Here is a 20,221-nt window from a genome sequence, read left to right as displayed (position 1 = left end):
TTCGATGGTAAATTCGGTAGATATTCTTTTTTACCAGTCCTAAAACTATACAAACAACAATTAACCCCAAAATTAATTTACGGAGCTCAAACTCAGAGTCAGCCGATAAATTGGGCATTGTTAGAGGGGGCATTATGGAAAGGTTTTCTCCAACTTCCGCAGTCAGTCCCTTTAGCAGGGATTATGTTTGAATTAGGTTTGTTACCAATACAGACTCTGGTAGACTGGGGCAAGTTTCAACTGTTGGTAAACATACTGAACCCACCAGGGGCGTCAATATACCAACAATTAAATCTGGTAAGACTTCAGGGCGGCTGCAGGGTGCTTAGGGACTGGGTTCTGAATTGTCAGTTAATGCTGCAGCAGGCAAATATTCCACTGGAGGAACTGGAGTTGACTCCAAAGGTGCAAAACTAAGATGGTGTAGATATGCATGGTCCAACTTGAGATCTGAGATAATGGAGTATAAGTGCTTTGGGGATCATTTTCTCTGTGTAACGCTCACCTGATTCCCGTAGAGGCGCCGGTCTTGACTGGGCGTATACCGTATCTTCAAAGGTGATGTGTAACACACGGCTGGCTCTTTGGGCTGGACCTCTGTGCACTGTATGTCTGACTCGAAGGGTAAGATGTCTTAGGTAAGTGAACGCCGTGCTCTCCATCTGCCTCGGGGCAGGGTGCTGTAACCAGTTTCTTCACTGGATAAGGGGAGCAGGCCTCTTGACTTCAGAGGACTGCTGTCCGTCGTTTACTGCACGAACGGTAAGTTTCGAGTAATTCTAATGTCTTTAAAGTCTTTAGTAATGATGTTTCTTGTTTTGCAGGGTTCCGGCGATGGCGGATGACGGGCTGAAGTGAGTTGAAGATGGAGCCTGTGTGATGAATAGAAGCGCCTGGAAGCACGTAAGTAAGCGCTTGTTGCCTGCTTCACGATGCGCTCTAACTGTCTTTTTATTTTGGAGGTACAAGTTCGGAGCGGCTGCAGGGTGCCGGAATACCCACTGGGTTAGATGTGGAAAGGAGTAATGGCACGTGAGTATTAAAGTTCCCCAATGTCTTTAAACGCACCTTGTTTTGTCTTTCAGATGCGGGATGCAGCGCCGAAGGCCTCCGGAGCGTGCGAAGAGTTGGTAAGCTTTTGTCTTTCAGAGGCCGGAATGCAGTGTGAAGACCTCCGGAGCGCACGAAGAGTAGGTAAGCCTTTGTCTTTCAGATGCCGGAATGCAGCGCGAGGCGTTGGTGACAGCCGATGGACCAGGTAAGTGAAGAGCTGTCACTGAAGACCGTAATGCTAACCTGTTCTTTCTTGTCTTTATAGGTGTTGCTGAAGACTGGATTCAGGATGGTAAGCCTTTTTCCTTAGGCCCAGGATCAGATGCAGAAGACACGATGAGCGTTCTGCTGCAGAGGATGCAGAATAATGCAAAGCAAGATTCATCCATCGGGTGTGGTTTAAATAGCCTCCTGTAGTGCTTAGGTGTCTCCATCCACAGCCACGCCTAGGTAAGAAAAGAGTTCCTGCTTTCCAGAAGAGTTCCAGTGTTCTGAATCTAGGGAGTGGCTCCTGCCCCACCCAACAGGAAAAGTAGTTCCAAACAGAAGAGGATCAGAGGCTCAGCTGGCAGGCAAGTAAGCAGCATGGTCTGCTGCAGGTAAGTCCACCCAAGCATTATGAGCCCGGCGCTTCCAGTGCTGGGACTGGGCATATTTATGAGCCTGGTGCCACTGGCGCCAGGACTGGGTCCAAAAGGTCCCAATTGGGACTGGTTGGCACTCGGAACCTGGGTTATGGATCTGCTTCCAAGGGAGTTGGGAAAACCCTGACCTTTTGGAAGCAGAGATCATGACAGTACCCCCCCTCAAGGCCCCTCCCAAACCGGGCTTCTCCAGGGGTTTTGGCTTGTCAGGAAATGTTCGGTGAAATCTTTTGATTAGGCGAGGAGCGTGGACATATTCAGCAGGTTTCCAGGATCTCTCTTGGGGGCCGTAGCCTTTCCAGTCAATTAGGTAAAATAGTTTAGATTTGGAGATCTTGGAGTCCAGAATGCTTTTGACTTCAAACTCGAGTTCTCCATCAACTAGGATAGGTTTTGGAGATTTAGTTAGTCGGGTTTGAGGTTGCACAGGTTTTAATAGAGAGACGTGGAAGACCGGATGTATCTTCATGTGCGGGGGCAAGTCCAACTTGACCGCTACTGGGTTTACTATGGTAGTGATGGAATAGGGACCAAGGTATCTTGGGTTGAATGTGCGTGGGCCTTTTAGAGGTAGATATTTGGTGGATAACCAGACTTGATCCCCTACTTTATATTGAGGGGCTTCCTTCCGATGTTGATCTGCTCCTTTCTTGTATTGTTCTTTAGCCCTTTGAAGGTGAGAAACAGCTTCCTTAAAGGCTTGGGTGATTGTAGAATGCAGGTAGTCTACTGCTGGTGTTTCAAGATCTTGGAGGGGATCCAACTCCGAGGTTCGAGGGTGTCTGCCGTACAAAAGAAAAAACAGGGTTTTCCCAGTTCCAGAATGGACAGAGTTATTGTAGGCATATTCGCTATCCAAAGGATGCCTTTCCAAGTTTTTTCAGTTTGTTGCAGCATGCAGCGTAAATACTGTTCCAGAGTTTGATTGGTCCTCTCGGTTTGTCCGTCGGTCTGAGGGTGGTGACTGGTCGATAGTCTCACATCAATTTGAGCCGACCGACAGCAACTTCGCCAAAAATGAGAAATAAATTGACTACCTCGATCCGAAATTAGAAGAACTGAAGGAAAACCGTGCAGTCGGACGATGTTTTCGAGAAATTCTCGGGCCAGAGTTGCTGCTGTTGGCAAGCCTTTGAGCGGAATGAAATGCGCCATCTTGGAGAATAAGTCCACGATTACTAGAATCGTATTGTATCCGGAGCATGGAGGTAGATCGGTGATGAAGTCCATAGAAAGCGTATGCCAAGGGCGAGGTGGGATGTCAATAGGGCGTAAGAGGCCTGCTGGTCTTTCCTTTTGACTCTTGTTTTGGGCGTATACTCCACAGGAGATTATAAAGTCTCTGATATCTTTTTTCCAAGACGGCCACCAGAAGTAGCGCTTGATCTTTTCTGAGGTCTTGGCCATACCGGGATGTCCTTCCATTAAAGAATCGTGATAACAAGAGATTACTTTTTTCTGTAAATCTGTGCTGGGTAGGTATAATCGTTCTTGGAAATACAATAAGTTGTCCTTTACTGCAAAGTCCTTTCCCTGCAGATGCCAATTCTGTATGTCTGCTGGAGTTACAAGTTGCCTGGCTTTATCCTTAACTTCCTCTATGGATTCTGTGGCGATTACACCCAGAATTCTTTGTTCGGGAATGATTGGTACAGGTTTAGGGTTGATCAAGTGTTCTTCCACTCCCATCCGAGAAAGGGCATCAGCTTTACCATTCTTTGTACCAGGTCGATAGGTAATTATGAAGTCAAACTCGGCAAAGAATAATGCCCAACGGAGTTGTCTAGAGGATTGGGCTTTTGCGGTTTTCAAATATTGCAGGTTTCGGTGATCCGTAATCACAGTAACGGTGTGTCGGGCCCCCAGCAGATAATGCCGCCAAGCCTTAAAGGCAGACTTGATAGCCAGAAGTTCCTTGTCAGTAATCGTGTAATTGATTTCAGGAGGCGAGAATTTGCGGGACCAAAATGCCACGGGATGCAACTGATTGGTTACCGGGTCCTTTTGTGATAGAACTGCCCCCATGGCAAGGCTTGAAGCATCAGTTTCCACGATGTAGGGGAGTTCGGGGCGAGGGTGTTTTAAGATTGGTGCAGAGATAAATTTAGTCTTCAAATCCTGGAAAGCTTGTTCCGCCTCGGTAGACCATTCAAAATGTTTGTTTTTCTTTAACAAGGCAGTGATGGGCTGGACTATTCGAGAGAATTCGGGGATAAACCTGCGGTAAAAGTTAGCTAAGCCTAACATGCTTTGCACACCTTTTACGGAGGATGGTGATGGCCATTTGAGAACTGCATCGACCTTCTTTGAATCCATACGCACTCCGCCAGGTGATAATATGAATCCCAAGAATTCAACTTCAGTCACGTTGAAAACACATTTTTCCAACTTAGCGAAAAGTTTGTGTTGACGCAATCTTTCGAGGACCATTTTCACGTGTTTCCGATGTTCAGATTCCGATGAAGAATAAACAAGGATGTCGTCAATGTAAACAACAACACACACATCTATGAGCTCTCTGAGGACATCGTTCATAAAATATTGAAAGGCGGCCGGGGCATTGCAAAGTCCGAAGGGCATGACCTGATATTCAAATAGCCCATACTTGGTGCGGAAGGCTGTCTTCCATTCATCGCCCTCTTTTACTCGTACCAAGTGGTAAGCTCCTTTAAGATCCAGCTTTGTATATATGCATGCTTTTCTGACTTGGTCCAGGAGTTCAGGGATCAAAGGTAACGGATATCTATTCTTAACAGTGATCTGGTTCAGGGAGCGATAATCTATACAAGTTCTAAGGTCTGCTTCCTTTTTTGGAACGAAGAACAAAGCTGAAGAAGCAGGGGACTTGGAAGGACGAATAAACCCATTTGCCAGGTATTGATCCAGGTATTGTCGAAGGTGAAGGTTCTCAGGCTTGGTGAGGGCATAAATTCTACTACAAGGAGGAGTAGATCCAGGTATCAGGTCTATCTGGCAGTCATAAGACCTATGAGGAGGTAGAGAGTTAGCCTGATCCTTCCGGAAAACATCTTGGTATTCTAGGTATTCGGGAGGTAACTGGGGAGTCTCTGAAGAAATTGCTGCCAGTACAACACCAGGTGGAGGGTGACAAGTAGAGACACATTCTGGAAACTGGACCGTTCTTGCTCGCCAATCGATCAGAGGATTGTGTTTCTCTAACCAAGGTATTCCTAGAATAATCTCAAACTGAGGGGCCTTGATCACATCGAACACGATCTTCTCATGGTGTCCATCGTGACTTACTAGCGTCACCTCTTGAGTGGTATGCGTTACTGGCCCGGAGGCTATCTCCGTACCATCCACCGTAGTAATGACGTCCTTTACAGCCTTGGGACAAAGAGTTAGATTCATCCTCAAAACCATTTCATGATCCACATAATTGCCGATGGCACCGCTGTCGACGTAAGCTTCAATTGCATGTAATCGATCCGGATTATCAGGGCTAATGAGGACCATAGGTATCACGAAATGCGAGGTCACGGAACTGGTTTTCACGCTCGGCAAGAGGACCTCTATTCTTGTCGGGCGAGGTTGTTTCCCTGCTCAGAGTTTGTAACTTGGGTAACTGCAGCTCCTACTGCCTTCTTGGCAGGTTTCACCAGACAGTCTCGAAGAAAGTGCCCTGAGTTTCCGCAATAGAGGCATAATTGCAACTGTTTTCTCCTTTCCCGCTCCTTTTGTGTTAGAGGACCTTTCAGACCCCCTATTTGCATGGGTTCCCCGGAGTCCACTCCTTTGGAAGGAGTTGGCGGTTTGGAAAATACTCGAGCATCAAACTTGGAACGATCGGCCTTCCTGTTCTGCAGTCTGTGATCTATTTGAACGACTAAGTCTATATAGTCCGAACAATCTTGTGGGGGATTCACTACTTGGGCTAACACATCTTTGAGCTCTCCACGTAGACCTCTATAAAACAGCGTAATCCTTTTGTCCTCAGGCCATTGAGTTTCCACTATCAGTCTGTTGAAAGACGCAATATAAGCCAAAAGGTCTTGATTACCTTGTCGCAACAAAAGAAGCTCATTGTCCAAGGCCTGCCCCTGTGAATGTCTTGCGAACAGTTTTTTCATACTGAGCTGAAAAGCTTGAAAATCATGGAGGACCGGATCATCTTGATTTACTAGAGGGATCGACCAGTCTGCCGCATTGCCACTAAGGTACGAAAGCACAAAAGCTACTTTAGCTTGATCAGTTGGAAAGGCTGCTGGCCGGCATAAGAAATGCAACCGGCACTGATTGATAAATACTGCAAACCTCTTTGGGTCACCAGAAAATCGTTTAGGCGGAGCCAGAGGTACATTCCCAGGTAGGTTGATCTGCACTGGATTCATAGAGGATGTAGAAGGAAGATTTCCCCCAGATGCGGGTAACGGGGTCTGTCCGGCTTGTGACTGTAGCAATTGTCTAGCGAGATCATCTGTTCGCTCCTTGGAAATAATCAGTTCCCTTCTTAGAGCGTTCGTTTCCTGACGGGCTGCATGCACTTCTGCCCTTAGTTCCCCAAGTAACTGGGCTAGCTGGTCGGTATCCGAGGTTTCCATAGCGCCTGGACGGGAGTTTTGTGGTAGGCTTTGCGTTCTGTAACGCTCACCTGATTCCCGTAGAGGCGCCGGTCTTGACTGGGCGTATACCGTATCTTCAAAGGTGATGTGTAACACACGGCTGGCTCTTTGGGCTGGACCTCTGTGCACTGTATGTCTGGCTCGAAGGGTAAGATGTCTTAGGTAAGTGAACGCCGTGCTCTCCATCTGCCTCGGGGCAGGGTGCTGTAACCAGTTTCTTCACTGGATAAGGGGAGCAGGCCTCTTGACTTCAGAGGACTGCTGTCCGTCGTTTACTGCACGAGCGGTAAGTTTCGAGTAATTCTAATGTCTTTAAAGTCTTTAGTAATGATGTTTCTTGTTTTGCAGGGTTCCGGCGATGGCGGATGACGGGCTGAAGTGAGTTGAAGATGGAGCCCGTGTGATGAATAGAAGCGCCTGGAAGCACGTAAGTAAGCGCTTGTTGCCTGCTTCACGATGCGCTCTAACTGTCTTTTTATTTTGCAGGTACAAGTTCGGAGCGGCTGCAGGGTGCCGGAATACCCACTGGGTTAGATGTGGAAAGGAGTAATGGCACGTGAGTATTAAAGTTCCCCAATGTCTTTAAACGCACCTTGTTTTGTCTTTCAGATGCGGGATGCAGCGCCGAAGGCCTCCGGAGCGTGCAAAGAATTGGTAAGCTTTTGTCTTTCAGAGGCCGGAATGCAGTGTGAAGACCTCCGGAGCGCACGAAGAGTAGGTAAGCCTTTGTCTTTCAGATGCCGGAATGCAGCGCGAGGCGTTGGTGACAGCCGATGGACCAGGTAAGTGAAGAGCTGTCACTGAAGACCGTAATGCTAACCTGTTCTTTCTTGTCTTTATAGGTGTTGCTGAAGACTGGATTCAGGATGGTAAGCCTTTTTCCTTAGGCCCAGGATCAGATGCAGAAGACACGATGAGCGTTCTGCTGCAGAGGATGCAGAATAACGCAAAGCAAGATTCATCCATCGGGTGTGGTTTAAATAGCCTCCTGTAGTGCTTAGGTGTCTCCATCCACAGCCACGCCTAGGTAAGAAAAGAGTTCCTGCTTTCCAGAAGAGTTCCAGTGTTCTGAATCTAGGGAGTGGCTCCTGCCCCACCCAACAGGAAAAGTAGTTCCAAACAGAAGAGGATCAGAGGCTCAGCTGGCAGGCAAGTAAGCAGCATGGTCTGCTGCAGGTAAGTCCACCCAAGCATTATGAGCCCGGCGCTTCCAGCGCTGGGACTGGGCATATTTATGAGCCTGGTGCCACTGGCGCCAGGACTGGGTCCAAAAGGTCCCAATTGGGACTGGTTGGCACTCGGAACCTGGGTTATGGATCTGCTTCCAAGGGAGTTGGGAAAACCCTGACCTTTTGGAAGCAGAGATCATGACAGTACCCCCCCTCAAGGCCCCTCCCAAACCGGGCTTCTCCAGGGGTTTTGGCTTGTCAGGAAATGTTCGGTGAAATCTTTTGATTAGGCGAGGAGCGTGGACATATTCAGCAGGTTTCCAGGATCTCTCTTGGGGGCCATAGCCTTTCCAGTCAATTAGGTAAAATAGTTTAGATTTGGAGATCTTGGAGTCCAGAATGCTTTGACTTCAAACTCGAGTTCTCCATCAACTAGGATAGGTTTTGGAGATTTAGTTAGTCGGGTTTGAGGTTGCACAGGTTTTAATAGAGAGACGTGGAAGACCGGATGTATCTTCATGTGCGGGGGCAAGTCCAACTTGACCGCTACTGGGTTTACTATGGTAGTGATGGAATAGGGACCAAGGTATCTTGGGTTGAATGTGCGTGGCCCTTTTAGAGGTAGATATTTGGTGGATAACCAGACTTGATCCCCTACTTGATATTGAGGGGCTTCCTTCCGATGTTGATCTGCTCCTTTCTTGTATTGTTCTTTAGCCCTTTGAAGGTGAGAAACAGCTTCCTTAAAGGCTTGGGTGATTGTAGAATGCAGGTAGTCTACTGCTGGTGTTTCAAGATCTTGGAGGGGATCCAACTCCGAGGTTCGAGGGTGTCTGTCGTACAAAAGAAAAAACAGGGTTTTCCCAGTTCCAGAATGGACAGAGTTATTGTAGGCATATTCGCTATCCAAAGGATGCCTTTCCAAGTTTTTTCAGTTTGTTGCAGCATGCAGCGTAAATACTGTTCCAGAGTTTGATTGGTCCTCTCGGTTTGTCCGTCGGTCTGAGGGTGGTGACTGGTCGATAGTCTCACATCAATTTGAGCCGACCGACAGCAACTTCGCCAAAAATGAGAAATAAATTGACTACCTCGATCCGAAATTAGAACTGAAGGAAAACCGTGCAGTCGGACGATGTTTTCGAGAAATTCTCGGGCCAGAGTTGCTGCTGTTGGCAAGCCTTTGAGCGGAATGAAATGCGCCATCTTGGAGAATAAGTCCACGATTACTAGAATCGTATTGTATCCGGAGCATGGAGGTAGATCGGTGATGAAGTCCATAGAAAGCGTATGCCAAGGGCGAGGTGGGATGTCAATAGGGCGTAAGAGGCCTGCTGGTCTTTCCTTTTGACTCTTGTTTTGGGCGTATACTCCACAGGAGATTATAAAGTCTCTGATATCTTTTTTCCAAGACGGCCACCAGAAGTAGCGCTTGATCTTTTCTGAGGTCTTGGCCATACCGGGATGTCCTTCCATTAAAGAATCGTGATAACAAGAGATTACTTTTTTCTGTAAATCTGTGCTGGGTAGGTATAATCGTTCTTGGAAATACAATAAGTTGTCCTTTACTGCAAAGTCCTTTCCCTGCAGATGCCAATTCTGTATGTCTGCTGGAGTTACAAGTTGCCTGGCTTTATCCTTAACTTCCTCTATGGATTCTGTGGCGATTACACCCAGAATTCTTTGTTCGGGAATGATTGGTACAGGTTTAGGGTTGATCAGTGTTCTTCCACTCCCATCCGAGAAAGGGCATCAGCTTTACCATTCTTTGTACCAGGTTGATAGGTAATTATGAAGTCAAACTCGGCAAAGAATAATGCCCAACGGAGTTGTCTAGAGGATTGGGCTTTTGCGGTTTTCAAATATTGCAGGTTTCGGTGATCCGTAATCACAGTAATGGTGTGTCGGGCCCCCAGCAGATAATGCCGCCAAGCCTTAAAGGCAGACTTGATAGCCAGAAGTTCCTTGTCAGTAATCGTGTAATTGATTTCAGGAGGCGAGAATTTGCGGGACCAAAATGCCACGGGATGCAACTGATTGGTTACCGGGTCCTTTTGTGATAGAACTGCCCCCATGGCAAGGCTTGAAGCATCAGTTTCCACGATGTAGGGGAGTTCGGGGCGAGGGTGTTTTAAGATTGGTGCAGAGATAAATTTAGTCTTCAAATCCTGGAAAGCTTGTTCCGCCTCGGTAGACCATTCAAAACGTTTGTTTTTCTTTAACAAGGCAGTGATGGGCTGGACTATTCGAGAGAATTCGGGGATAAACCTGCGGTAAAAGTTAGCGAAGCCTAACATGCTTTGCACACCTTTTATGGAGGATGGTGATGGCCATTTGAGAACTGCATCGACCTTCTTTGAATCCATACGCACTCCGCCAGGTGATAATATGAATCCCAAGAATTCAACTTCAGTCACGTTGAAAACACATTTTTCCAACTTAGCGAAAAGTTTGTGTTGATGCAATCTTTCGAGGACCATTTTCACGTGTTTCCGATGTTCAGATTCCGATGAAGAATAAACGAGGATGTCGTCAATGTAAACAACAACACACACATCTATGAGCTCTCTGAGGACATCGTTCATAAAATATTGAAAGGCGGCCGGGGCATTGCAAAGTCCGAAGGGCATGACCTGATATTCAAATAGCCCATACTTGGTGCGGAAGGCCGTCTTCCATTCATCGCCCTATTTTACTCGTACCAAGTGGTAAGCTCCTTTAAGATCCAGCTTTGTATATATGCATGCTTTTCTGACTTGGTCCAGGAGTTCAGGGATCAAAGGTAACGGATATCTATTCTTAACGGTGATCTGGTTCAGGGAGCGATAATCTATACAAGTTCTAAGCTCTGCTTCCTTTTTTGGAACGAAGAACAAAGCTGAAGAAGCAGGGGACTTGGAAGGACGAATAAACCCATTTGCCAGGTATTGATCCAGGTATTGTCGAAGGTGAAGGTTCTCAGGCTTGGTGAGGGCATACATTCTACTACAAGGAGGAGTAGATCCAGGTATCAGGTCTATCTGGCAGTCATAAGACCTATGAGGAGGTAGATAGTTAGCCTGATCCTTCCGGAAAACATCTTGGTATTCTAGGTATTCGGGAGGTAACTGGGGAGTCTCTGAAGAAATTGCTGCCAGTGCAACACCAGGTGGAGGGTGACAAGTAGAGACACATTCTGGAAACTGGACCGTTCTTGCTCGCCAATCGATCAGAGGATTGTGTTTCTCTAACCAAGGTATTCCTAGAATAATCTCAAACTGAGGGGCCTTGATCACATCGAACACGATCTTCTCATGGTGTCCATCGTGACTTACTAGCGTCACCTCTTGAGTGGTATGCGTTACTGGCCCGGAGGCTATCTCCGTACCATCCACCGTAGTAATGACGTCCTTTACAGCCTTGGGACAAAGAGTTAGATTCATCCTCAAAACCATTTCATGATCCACATAATTGCCGATGGCACCGCTGTCGACGTAAGCTTCAATTGCATGTAATCGATCCGGATTATCAGGGCTAATGAGGACCATAGGTATCACGAAATGCGAGGTCACGGAACTGGTTTTCACGCTCGGCAAGAGGACCTCTATTCTTGTCGGGCGAGGTTGTTTCCCTGCTCAGAGTTTGTAACTTGGGTAACTGCAGCTCCTACTGCCTTCTTGGCAGGTTTCACCAGACAGTCTCGAAGAAAGTGCCCTGAGTTTCCGCAATAGAGGCATAATTGCAACTGTTTTCTCCTTTCCCGCTCCTTTTGTGTTAGAGGACCTTTCAGACCCCCTATTTGCATGGGTTCCCCGGAGTCCACTCCTTTGGAAGGAGTTGGCGGTTTGGAAAATACTCGAGCATCAAACTTGGAACGATCGGCCTTCCTGTTCTGCAGTCTGTGATCTATTTGAACGACTAAGTCTATATAGTCCGAACAATCTTGTGGGGGATTCACTACTTGGGCTAACACATCTTTGAGCTCTCCACGTAGACCTCTATAAAACAGCGTAATCCTTTTGTCCTCAGGCCATTGAGTTTCCACTATCAGTCTGTTGAAAGACGCAATATAAGCCAAAAGGTCTTGATTACCTTGTCGCAACAAAAGAAGCTCATTGTCCAAGGCCTGCCCCTGTGAATGTCTTGCGAACAGTTTTTTCATACTGAGCTGAAAAGCTTGAAAATCATGGAGGACCGGATCATCTTGATTTACTAGAGGGATCGACCAGTCTGCCGCATTGCCACTAAGGTACGAAAGCACAAAAGCTACTTTAGCTTGATCAGTTGGAAAGGCTGCTGGCCGGCATAAGAAATGCAACCGGCACTGATTGATAAATACTGCAAACCTCTTTGGGTCACCAGAAAATCGTTTAGGCGGAGCCAGAGGTACATTCCCAGGTAGGTTGATCTGCACTGGATTCATAGAGGATGTAGAAGGAAGATTTCCCCCAGATGCGGGTAACGGGGTCTGTCCGGCTTGTGACTGTAGCAATTGTCTAGCGAGATCATCTGTTCGCTCCTTGGAAATAATCAGTTCCCTTCTTAGAGCGTTCGTTTCCTGACGGGCTGCATGCACTTCTGCCCTTAGTTCCCCAAGTAACTGGGCTAGCTGGTCGGTATCCGAGGTTTCCATAGCGCCTGGACGGGAGTTTTGTGGTAGGCTTTGCGTTCTGTAACGCTCACCTGATTCCCGTAGAGGCGCCGGTCTTGACTGGGCGTATACCGTATCTTCAAAGGTGATGTGTAACACACGGCTGGCTCTTTGGGCTGGACCTCTGTGCACTGTATGTCTGGCTCGAAGGGTAAGATGTCTTAGGTAAGTGAACGCCGTGCTCTCCATCTGCCTCGGGGCAGGGTGCTGTAACCAGTTTCTTCACTGGATAAGGGGAGCAGGCCTCTTGACTTCAGAGGACTGCTGTCCGTCGTTTACTGCACGAGCGGTAAGTTTCGAGTAATTCTAATGTCTTTAAAGTCTTTAGTAATGATGTTTCTTGTTTTGCAGGGTTCCGGCGATGGCGGATGACGGGCTGAAGTGAGTTGAAGATGGAGCCCGTGTGATGAATAGAAGCGCCTGGAAGCACGTAAGTAAGCGCTTGTTGCCTGCTTCACGATGCGCTCTAACTGTCTTTTTATTTTGCAGGTACAAGTTCGGAGCGGCTGCAGGGTGCCGGAATACCCACTGGGTTAGATGTGGAAAGGAGTAATGGCACGTGAGTATTAAAGTTCCCCAATGTCTTTAAACGCACCTTGTTTTGTCTTTCAGATGCGGGATGCAGCGCCGAAGGCCTCCGGAGCGTGCAAAGAGTTGGTAAGCTTTTGTCTTTCAGAGGCCGGAATGCAGTGTGAAGACCTCCGGAGCGCACGAAGAGTAGGTAAGCCTTTGTCTTTCAGATGCCGGAATGCAGCGCGAGGCGTTGGTGACAGCCGATGGACCAGGTAAGTGAAGAGCTGTCACTGAAGACCGTAATGCTAACCTGTTCTTTCTTGTCTTTATAGGTGTTGCTGAAGACTGGATTCAGGATGGTAAGCCTTTTTCCTTAGGCCCAGGATCAGATGCAGAAGACACGATGAGCGTTCTGCTGCAGAGGATGCAGAATAACGCAAAGCAAGATTCATCCATCGGGTGTGGTTTAAATAGCCTCCTGTAGTGCTTAGGTGTCTCCATCCACAGCCACGCCTAGGTAAGAAAAGAGTTCCTGCTTTCCAGAAGAGTTCCAGTGTTCTGAATCTAGGGAGTGGCTCCTGCCCCACCCAACAGGAAAAGTAGTTCCAAACAGAAGAGGATCAGAGGCTCAGCTGGCAGGCAAGTAAGCAGCATGGTCTGCTGCAGGTAAGTCCACCCAAGCATTATGAGCCCGGCGCTTCCAGCGCTGGGACTGGGCATATTTATGAGCCTGGTGCCACTGGCGCCAGGACTGGGTCCAAAAGGTCCCAATTGGGACTGGTTGGCACTCGGAACCTGGGTTATGGATCTGCTTCCAAGGGAGTTGGGAAAACCCTGACCTTTTGGAAGCAGAGATCATGACAGTACCCCCCCTCAAGGCCCCTCCCAAACCGGGCTTCTCCAGGGGTTTTGGCTTGTCAGGAAATGTTCGGTGAAATCTTTTGATTAGGCGAGGAGCGTGGACATATTCAGCAGGTTTCCAGGATCTCTCTTGGGGGCCATAGCCTTTCCAGTCAATTAGGTAAAATAGTTTAGATTTGGAGATCTTGGAGTCCAGAATGCTTTGACTTCAAACTCGAGTTCTCCATCAACTAGGATAGGTTTTGGAGATTTAGTTAGTCGGGTTTGAGGTTGCACAGGTTTTAATAGAGAGACGTGGAAGACCGGATGTATCTTCATGTGCGGGGGCAAGTCCAACTTGACCGCTACTGGGTTTACTATGGTAGTGATGGAATAGGGACCAAGGTATCTTGGGTTGAATGTGCGTGGCCCTTTTAGAGGTAGATATTTGGTGGATAACCAGACTTGATCCCCTACTTGATATTGAGGGGCTTCCTTCCGATGTTGATCTGCTCCTTTCTTGTATTGTTCTTTAGCCCTTTGAAGGTGAGAAACAGCTTCCTTAAAGGCTTGGGTGATTGTAGAATGCAGGTAGTCTACTGCTGGTGTTTCAAGATCTTGGAGGGGATCCAACTCCGAGGTTCGAGGGTGTCTGTCGTACAAAAGAAAAAACAGGGTTTTCCCAGTTCCAGAATGGACAGAGTTATTGTAGGCATATTCGCTATCCAAAGGATGCCTTTCCAAGTTTTTTCAGTTTGTTGCAGCATGCAGCGTAAATACTGTTCCAGAGTTTGATTGGTCCTCTCGGTTTGTCCGTCGGTCTGAGGGTGGTGACTGGTCGATAGTCTCACATCAATTTGAGCCGACCGACAGCAACTTCGCCAAAAATGAGAAATAAATTGACTACCTCGATCCGAAATTAGAACTGAAGGAAAACCGTGCAGTCGGACGATGTTTTCGAGAAATTCTCGGGCCAGAGTTGCTGCTGTTGGCAAGCCTTTGAGCGGAATGAAATGCGCCATCTTGGAGAATAAGTCCACGATTACTAGAATCGTATTGTATCCGGAGCATGGAGGTAGATCGGTGATGAAGTCCATAGAAAGCGTATGCCAAGGGCGAGGTGGGATGTCAATAGGGCGTAAGAGGCCTGCTGGTCTTTCCTTTTGACTCTTGTTTTGGGCGTATACTCCACAGGAGATTATAAAGTCTCTGATATCTTTTTTCCAAGACGGCCACCAGAAGTAGCGCTTGATCTTTTCTGAGGTCTTGGCCATACCGGGATGTCCTTCCATTAAAGAATCGTGATAACAAGAGATTACTTTTTTCTGTAAATCTGTGCTGGGTAGGTATAATCGTTCTTGGAAATACAATAAGTTGTCCTTTACTGCAAAGTCCTTTCCCTGCAGATGCCAATTCTGTATGTCTGCTGGAGTTACAAGTTGCCTGGCTTTATCCTTAACTTCCTCTATGGATTCTGTGGCGATTACACCCAGAATTCTTTGTTCGGGAATGATTGGTACAGGTTTAGGGTTGATCAGTGTTCTTCCACTCCCATCCGAGAAAGGGCATCAGCTTTACCATTCTTTGTACCAGGTCGATAGGTAATTATGAAGTCAAACTCGGCAAAGAATAATGCCCAACGGAGTTGTCTAGAGGATTGGGCTTTTGCGGTTTTCAAATATTGCAGGTTTCGGTGATCCGTAATCACAGTAATGGTGTGTCGGGCCCCCAGCAGATAATGCCGCCAAGCCTTAAAGGCAGACTTGATAGCCAGAAGTTCCTTGTCAGTAATCGTGTAATTGATTTCAGGAGGCGAGAATTTGCGGGACCAAAATGCCACGGGATGCAACTGATTGGTTACCGGGTCCTTTTGTGATAGAACTGCCCCCATGGCAAGGCTTGAAGCATCAGTTTCCACGATGTAGGGGAGTTCGGGGCGAGGGTGTTTTAAGATTGGTGCAGAGATAAATTTAGTCTTCAAATCCTGGAAAGCTTGTTCCGCCTCGGTAGACCATTCAAAACGTTTGTTTTTCTTTAACAAGGCAGTGATGGGCTGGACTATTCGAGAGAATTCGGGGATAAACCTGCGGTAAAAGTTAGCGAAGCCTAACATGCTTTGCACACCTTTTATGGAGGATGGTGATGGCCATTTGAGAACTGCATCGACCTTCTTTGAATCCATACGCACTCCGCCAGGTGATAATATGAATCCCAAGAATTCAACTTCAGTCACGTTGAAAACACATTTTTCCAACTTAGCGAAAAGTTTGTGTTGATGCAATCTTTCGAGGACCATTTTCACGTGTTTCCGATGTTCAGATTCCGATGAAGAATAAACGAGGATGTCGTCAATGTAAACAACAACACACACATCTATGAGCTCTCTGAGGACATCGTTCATAAAATATTGAAAGGCGGCCGGGGCATTGCAAAGTCCGAAGGGCATGACCTGATATTCAAATAGCCCATACTTGGTGCGGAAGGCCGTCTTCCATTCATCGCCCTATTTTACTCGTACCAAGTGGTAAGCTCCTTTAAGATCCAGCTTTGTATATATGCATGCTTTTCTGACTTGGTCCAGGAGTTCAGGGATCAAAGGTAACGGATATCTATTCTTAACGGTGATCTGGTTCAGGGAGCGATAATCTATACAAGTTCTAAGCTCTGCTTCCTTTTTTGGAACGAAGAACAAAGCTGAAGAAGCAGGGGACTTGGAAGGACGAATAAACCCATTTGCCAGGTATTGATCCAGGTATTGTCGAAGGTGAAGGTTCTCAGGCTTGGTGAGGGCATACATTCTACTACAAGGAGGAGTAGATCCAGGTATCAGGTCTATCTGGCAGTCATAAGACCTATGAGGAGGTAGATAGTTAGCCTGATCCTTCCGGAAAACATCTTGGTATTCTAGGTATTCGGGAGGTAACTGGGGAGTCTCTGAAGAAATTGCTGCCAGTGCAACACCAGGTGGAGGGTGACAAGTAGAGACACATTCTGGAAACTGGACCGTTCTTGCTCGCCAATCGATCAGAGGATTGTGTTTCTCTAACCAAGGTATTCCTAGAATAATCTCAAACTGAGGGGCCTTGATCACATCGAACACGATCTTCTCATGGTGTCCATCGTGACTTACTAGCGTCACCTCTTGAGTGGTATGCGTTACTGGCCCGGAGGCTATCTCCGTACCATCCACCGTAGTAATGACGTCCTTTACAGCCTTGGGACAAAGAGTTAGATTCATCCTCAAAACCATTTCATGATCCACATAATTGCCGATGGCACCGCTGTCGACGTAAGCTTCAATTGCATGTAATCGATCCGGATTATCAGGGCTAATGAGGACCATAGGTATCACGAAATGCGAGGTCACGGAACTGGTTTTCACGCTCGGCAAGAGGACCTCTATTCTTGTCGGGCGAGGTTGTTTCCCTGCTCAGAGTTTGTAACTTGGGTAACTGCAGCTCCTACTGCCTTCTTGGCAGGTTTCACCAGACAGTCTCGAAGAAAGTGCCCTGAGTTTCCGCAATAGAGGCATAATTGCAACTGTTTTCTCCTTTCCCGCTCCTTTTGTGTTAGAGGACCTTTCAGACCCCCTATTTGCATGGGTTCCCCGGAGTCCACTCCTTTGGAAGGAGTTGGCGGTTTGGAAAATACTCGAGCATCAAACTTGGAACGATCGGCCTTCCTGTTCTGCAGTCTGTGATCTATTTGAACGACTAAGTCTGTATAGTCCGAACAATCTTGTGGGGGATTCACTACTTGGGCTAACACATCTTTGAGCTCTCCACGTAGACCTCTATAAAACAGCGTAATCCTTTTGTCCTCAGGCCATTGAGTTTCCACTATCAGTCTGTTGAAAGACGCAATATAAGCCAAAAGGTCTTGATTACCTTGTCGCAACAAAAGAAGCTCATTGTCCAAGGCCTGCCCCTGTGAATGTCTTGCGAACAGTTTTTTCATACTGAGCTGAAAAGCTTGAAAATCATGGAGGACCGGATCATCTTGATTTACTAGAGGGATCGACCAGTCTGCCGCATTGCCACTAAGGTACGAAAGCACAAAAGCTACTTTAGCTTGATCAGTTGGAAAGGCTGCTGGCCGGCATAAGAAATGCAACCGGCACTGATTGATAAATACTGCAAACCTCTTTGGGTCACCAGAAAATCGTTTAGGCGGAGCCAGAGGTACATTCCCAGGTAGGTTGATCTGCACTGGATTCATAGAGGATGTAGAAGGAAGATTTCCCCCAGATGCGGGTAACGGGGTCTGTCCGGCTTGTGACTGTAGCAATTGTCTAGCGAGATCATCTGTTCGCTCCTTGGAAATAATCAGTTCCCTTCTTAGAGCGTTCGTTTCCTGACGGGCTGCATGCACTTCTGCCCTTAGTTCCCCAAGTAACTGGGCTAGCTGGTCGGTATCCGAGGTTTCCATAGCGCCTGGACGGGAGTTTTGTGGTAGGCTTTGCGTTCTGTAACGCTCACCTGATTCCCGTAGAGGCGCCGGTCTTGACTGGGCGTATACCGTATCTTCAAAGGTGATGTGTAACACACGGCTGGCTCTTTGGGCTGGACCTCTGTGCACTGTATGTCTGGCTCGAAGGGTAAGATGTCTTAGGTAAGTGAACGCCGTGCTCTCCATCTGCCTCGGGGCAGGGTGCTGTAACCAGTTTCTTCACTGGATAAGGGGAGCAGGCCTCTTGACTTCAGAGGACTGCTGTCCGTCGTTTACTGCACGAGCGGTAAGTTTCGAGTAATTCTAATGTCTTTAAAGTCTTTAGTAATGATGTTTCTTGTTTTGCAGGGTTCCGGCGATGGCGGATGACGGGCTGAAGTGAGTTGAAGATGGAGCCCGTGTGATGAATAGAAGCGCCTGGAAGCACGTAAGTAAGCGCTTGTTGCCTGCTTCACGATGCGCTCTAACTGTCTTTTTATTTTGCAGGTACAAGTTCGGAGCGGCTGCAGGGTGCCGGAATACCCACTGGGTTAGATGTGGAAAGGAGTAATGGCACGTGAGTATTAAAGTTCCCCAATGTCTTTAAACGCACCTTGTTTTGTCTTTCAGATGCGGGATGCAGCGCCGAAGGCCTCCGGAGCGTGCAAAGAGTTGGTAAGCTTTTGTCTTTCAGAGGCCGGAATGCAGTGTGAAGACCTCCGGAGCGCACGAAGAGTAGGTAAGCCTTTGTCTTTCAGATGCCGGAATGCAGCGCGAGGCGTTGGTGACAGCCGATGGACCAGGTAAGTGAAGAGCTGTCACTGAAGACCGTAATGCTAACCTGTTCTTTCTTGTCTTTATAGGTGTTGCTGAAGACTGGATTCAGGATGGTAAGCCTTTTTCCTTAGGCCCAGGATCAGATGCAGAAGACACGATGAGCGTTCTGCTGCAGAGGATGCAGAATAACGCAAAGCAAGATTCATCCATCGGGTGTGGTTTAAATAGCCTCCTGTAGTGCTTAGGTGTCTCCATCCACAGCCACGCCTAGGTAAGAAAAGAGTTCCTGCTTTCCAGAAGAGTTCCAGTGTTCTGAATCTAGGGAGTGGCTCCTGCCCCACCCAACAGGAAAAGTAGTTCCAAACAGAAGAGGATCAGAGGCTCAGCTGGCAGGCAAGTAAGCAGCATGGTCTGCTGCAGGTAAGTCCACCCAAGCATTATGAGCCCGGCGCTTCCAGCGCTGGGACTGGGCATATTTATGAGCCTGGTGCCACTGGCGCCAGGACTGGGTCCAAAAGGTCCCAATTGGGACTGGTTGGCACTCGGAACCTGGGTTATGGATCTGCTTCCAAGGGAGTTGGGAAAACCCTGACCTTTTGGAAGCAGAGATCATGACAGTACCCCCCCTCAAGGCCCCTCCCAAACCGGGCTTCTCCAGGGGTTTTGGCTTGTCAGGAAATGTTCGGTGAAATCTTTTGATTAGGCGAGGAGCGTGGACATATTCAGCAGGTTTCCAGGATCTCTCTTGGGGGCCATAGCCTTTCCAGTCAATTAGGTAAAATAGTTTAGATTTGGAGATCTTGGAGTCCAGAATGCTTTGACTTCAAACTCGAGTTCTCCATCAACTAGGATAGGTTTTGGAGATTTAGTTAGTCGGGTTTGAGGTTGCACAGGTTTTAATAGAGAGACGTGGAAGACCGGATGTATCTTCATGTGCGGGGGCAAGTCCAACTTGACCGCTACTGGGTTTACTATGGTAGTGATGGAATAGGGACCAAGGTATCTTGGGTTGAATGTGCGTGGCCCTTTTAGAGGTAGATATTTGGTGGATAACCAGACTTGATCCCCTACTTGATATTGAGGGGCTTCCTTCCGATGTTGATCTGCTCCTTTCTTGTATTGTTCTTTAGCCCTTTGAAGGTGAGAAACAGCTTCCTTAAAGGCTTGGGTGATTGTAGAATGCAGGTAGTCTACTGCTGGTGTTTCAAGATCTTGGAGGGGATCCAACTCCGAGGTTCGAGGGTGTCTGTCGTACAAAAGAAAAAACAGGGTTTTCCCAGTTCCAGAATGGACAGAGTTATTGTAGGCATATTCGCTATCCAAAGGATGCCTTTCCAAGTTTTTTCAGTTTGTTGCAGCATGCAGCGTAAATACTGTTCCAGAGTTTGATTGGTCCTCTCGGTTTGTCCGTCGGTCTGAGGGTGGTGACTGGTCGATAGTCTCACATCAATTTGAGCCGACCGACAGCAACTTCGCCAAAAATGAGAAATAAATTGACTACCTCGATCCGAAATTAGAACTGAAGGAAAACCGTGCAGTCGGACGATGTTTTCGAGAAATTCTCGGGCCAGAGTTGCTGCTGTTGGC

The sequence above is a fragment of the Ambystoma mexicanum genome, chromosome 9 (assembly GCF_040938575.1).
Source record: "Ambystoma mexicanum isolate Mex_15411 chromosome 9, UKY_AmexF1_1, whole genome shotgun sequence".
NCBI lineage: Eukaryota > Metazoa > Chordata > Amphibia > Caudata > Ambystomatidae > Ambystoma > Ambystoma mexicanum.
This window is presented reverse-complemented; position numbering follows the sequence as displayed.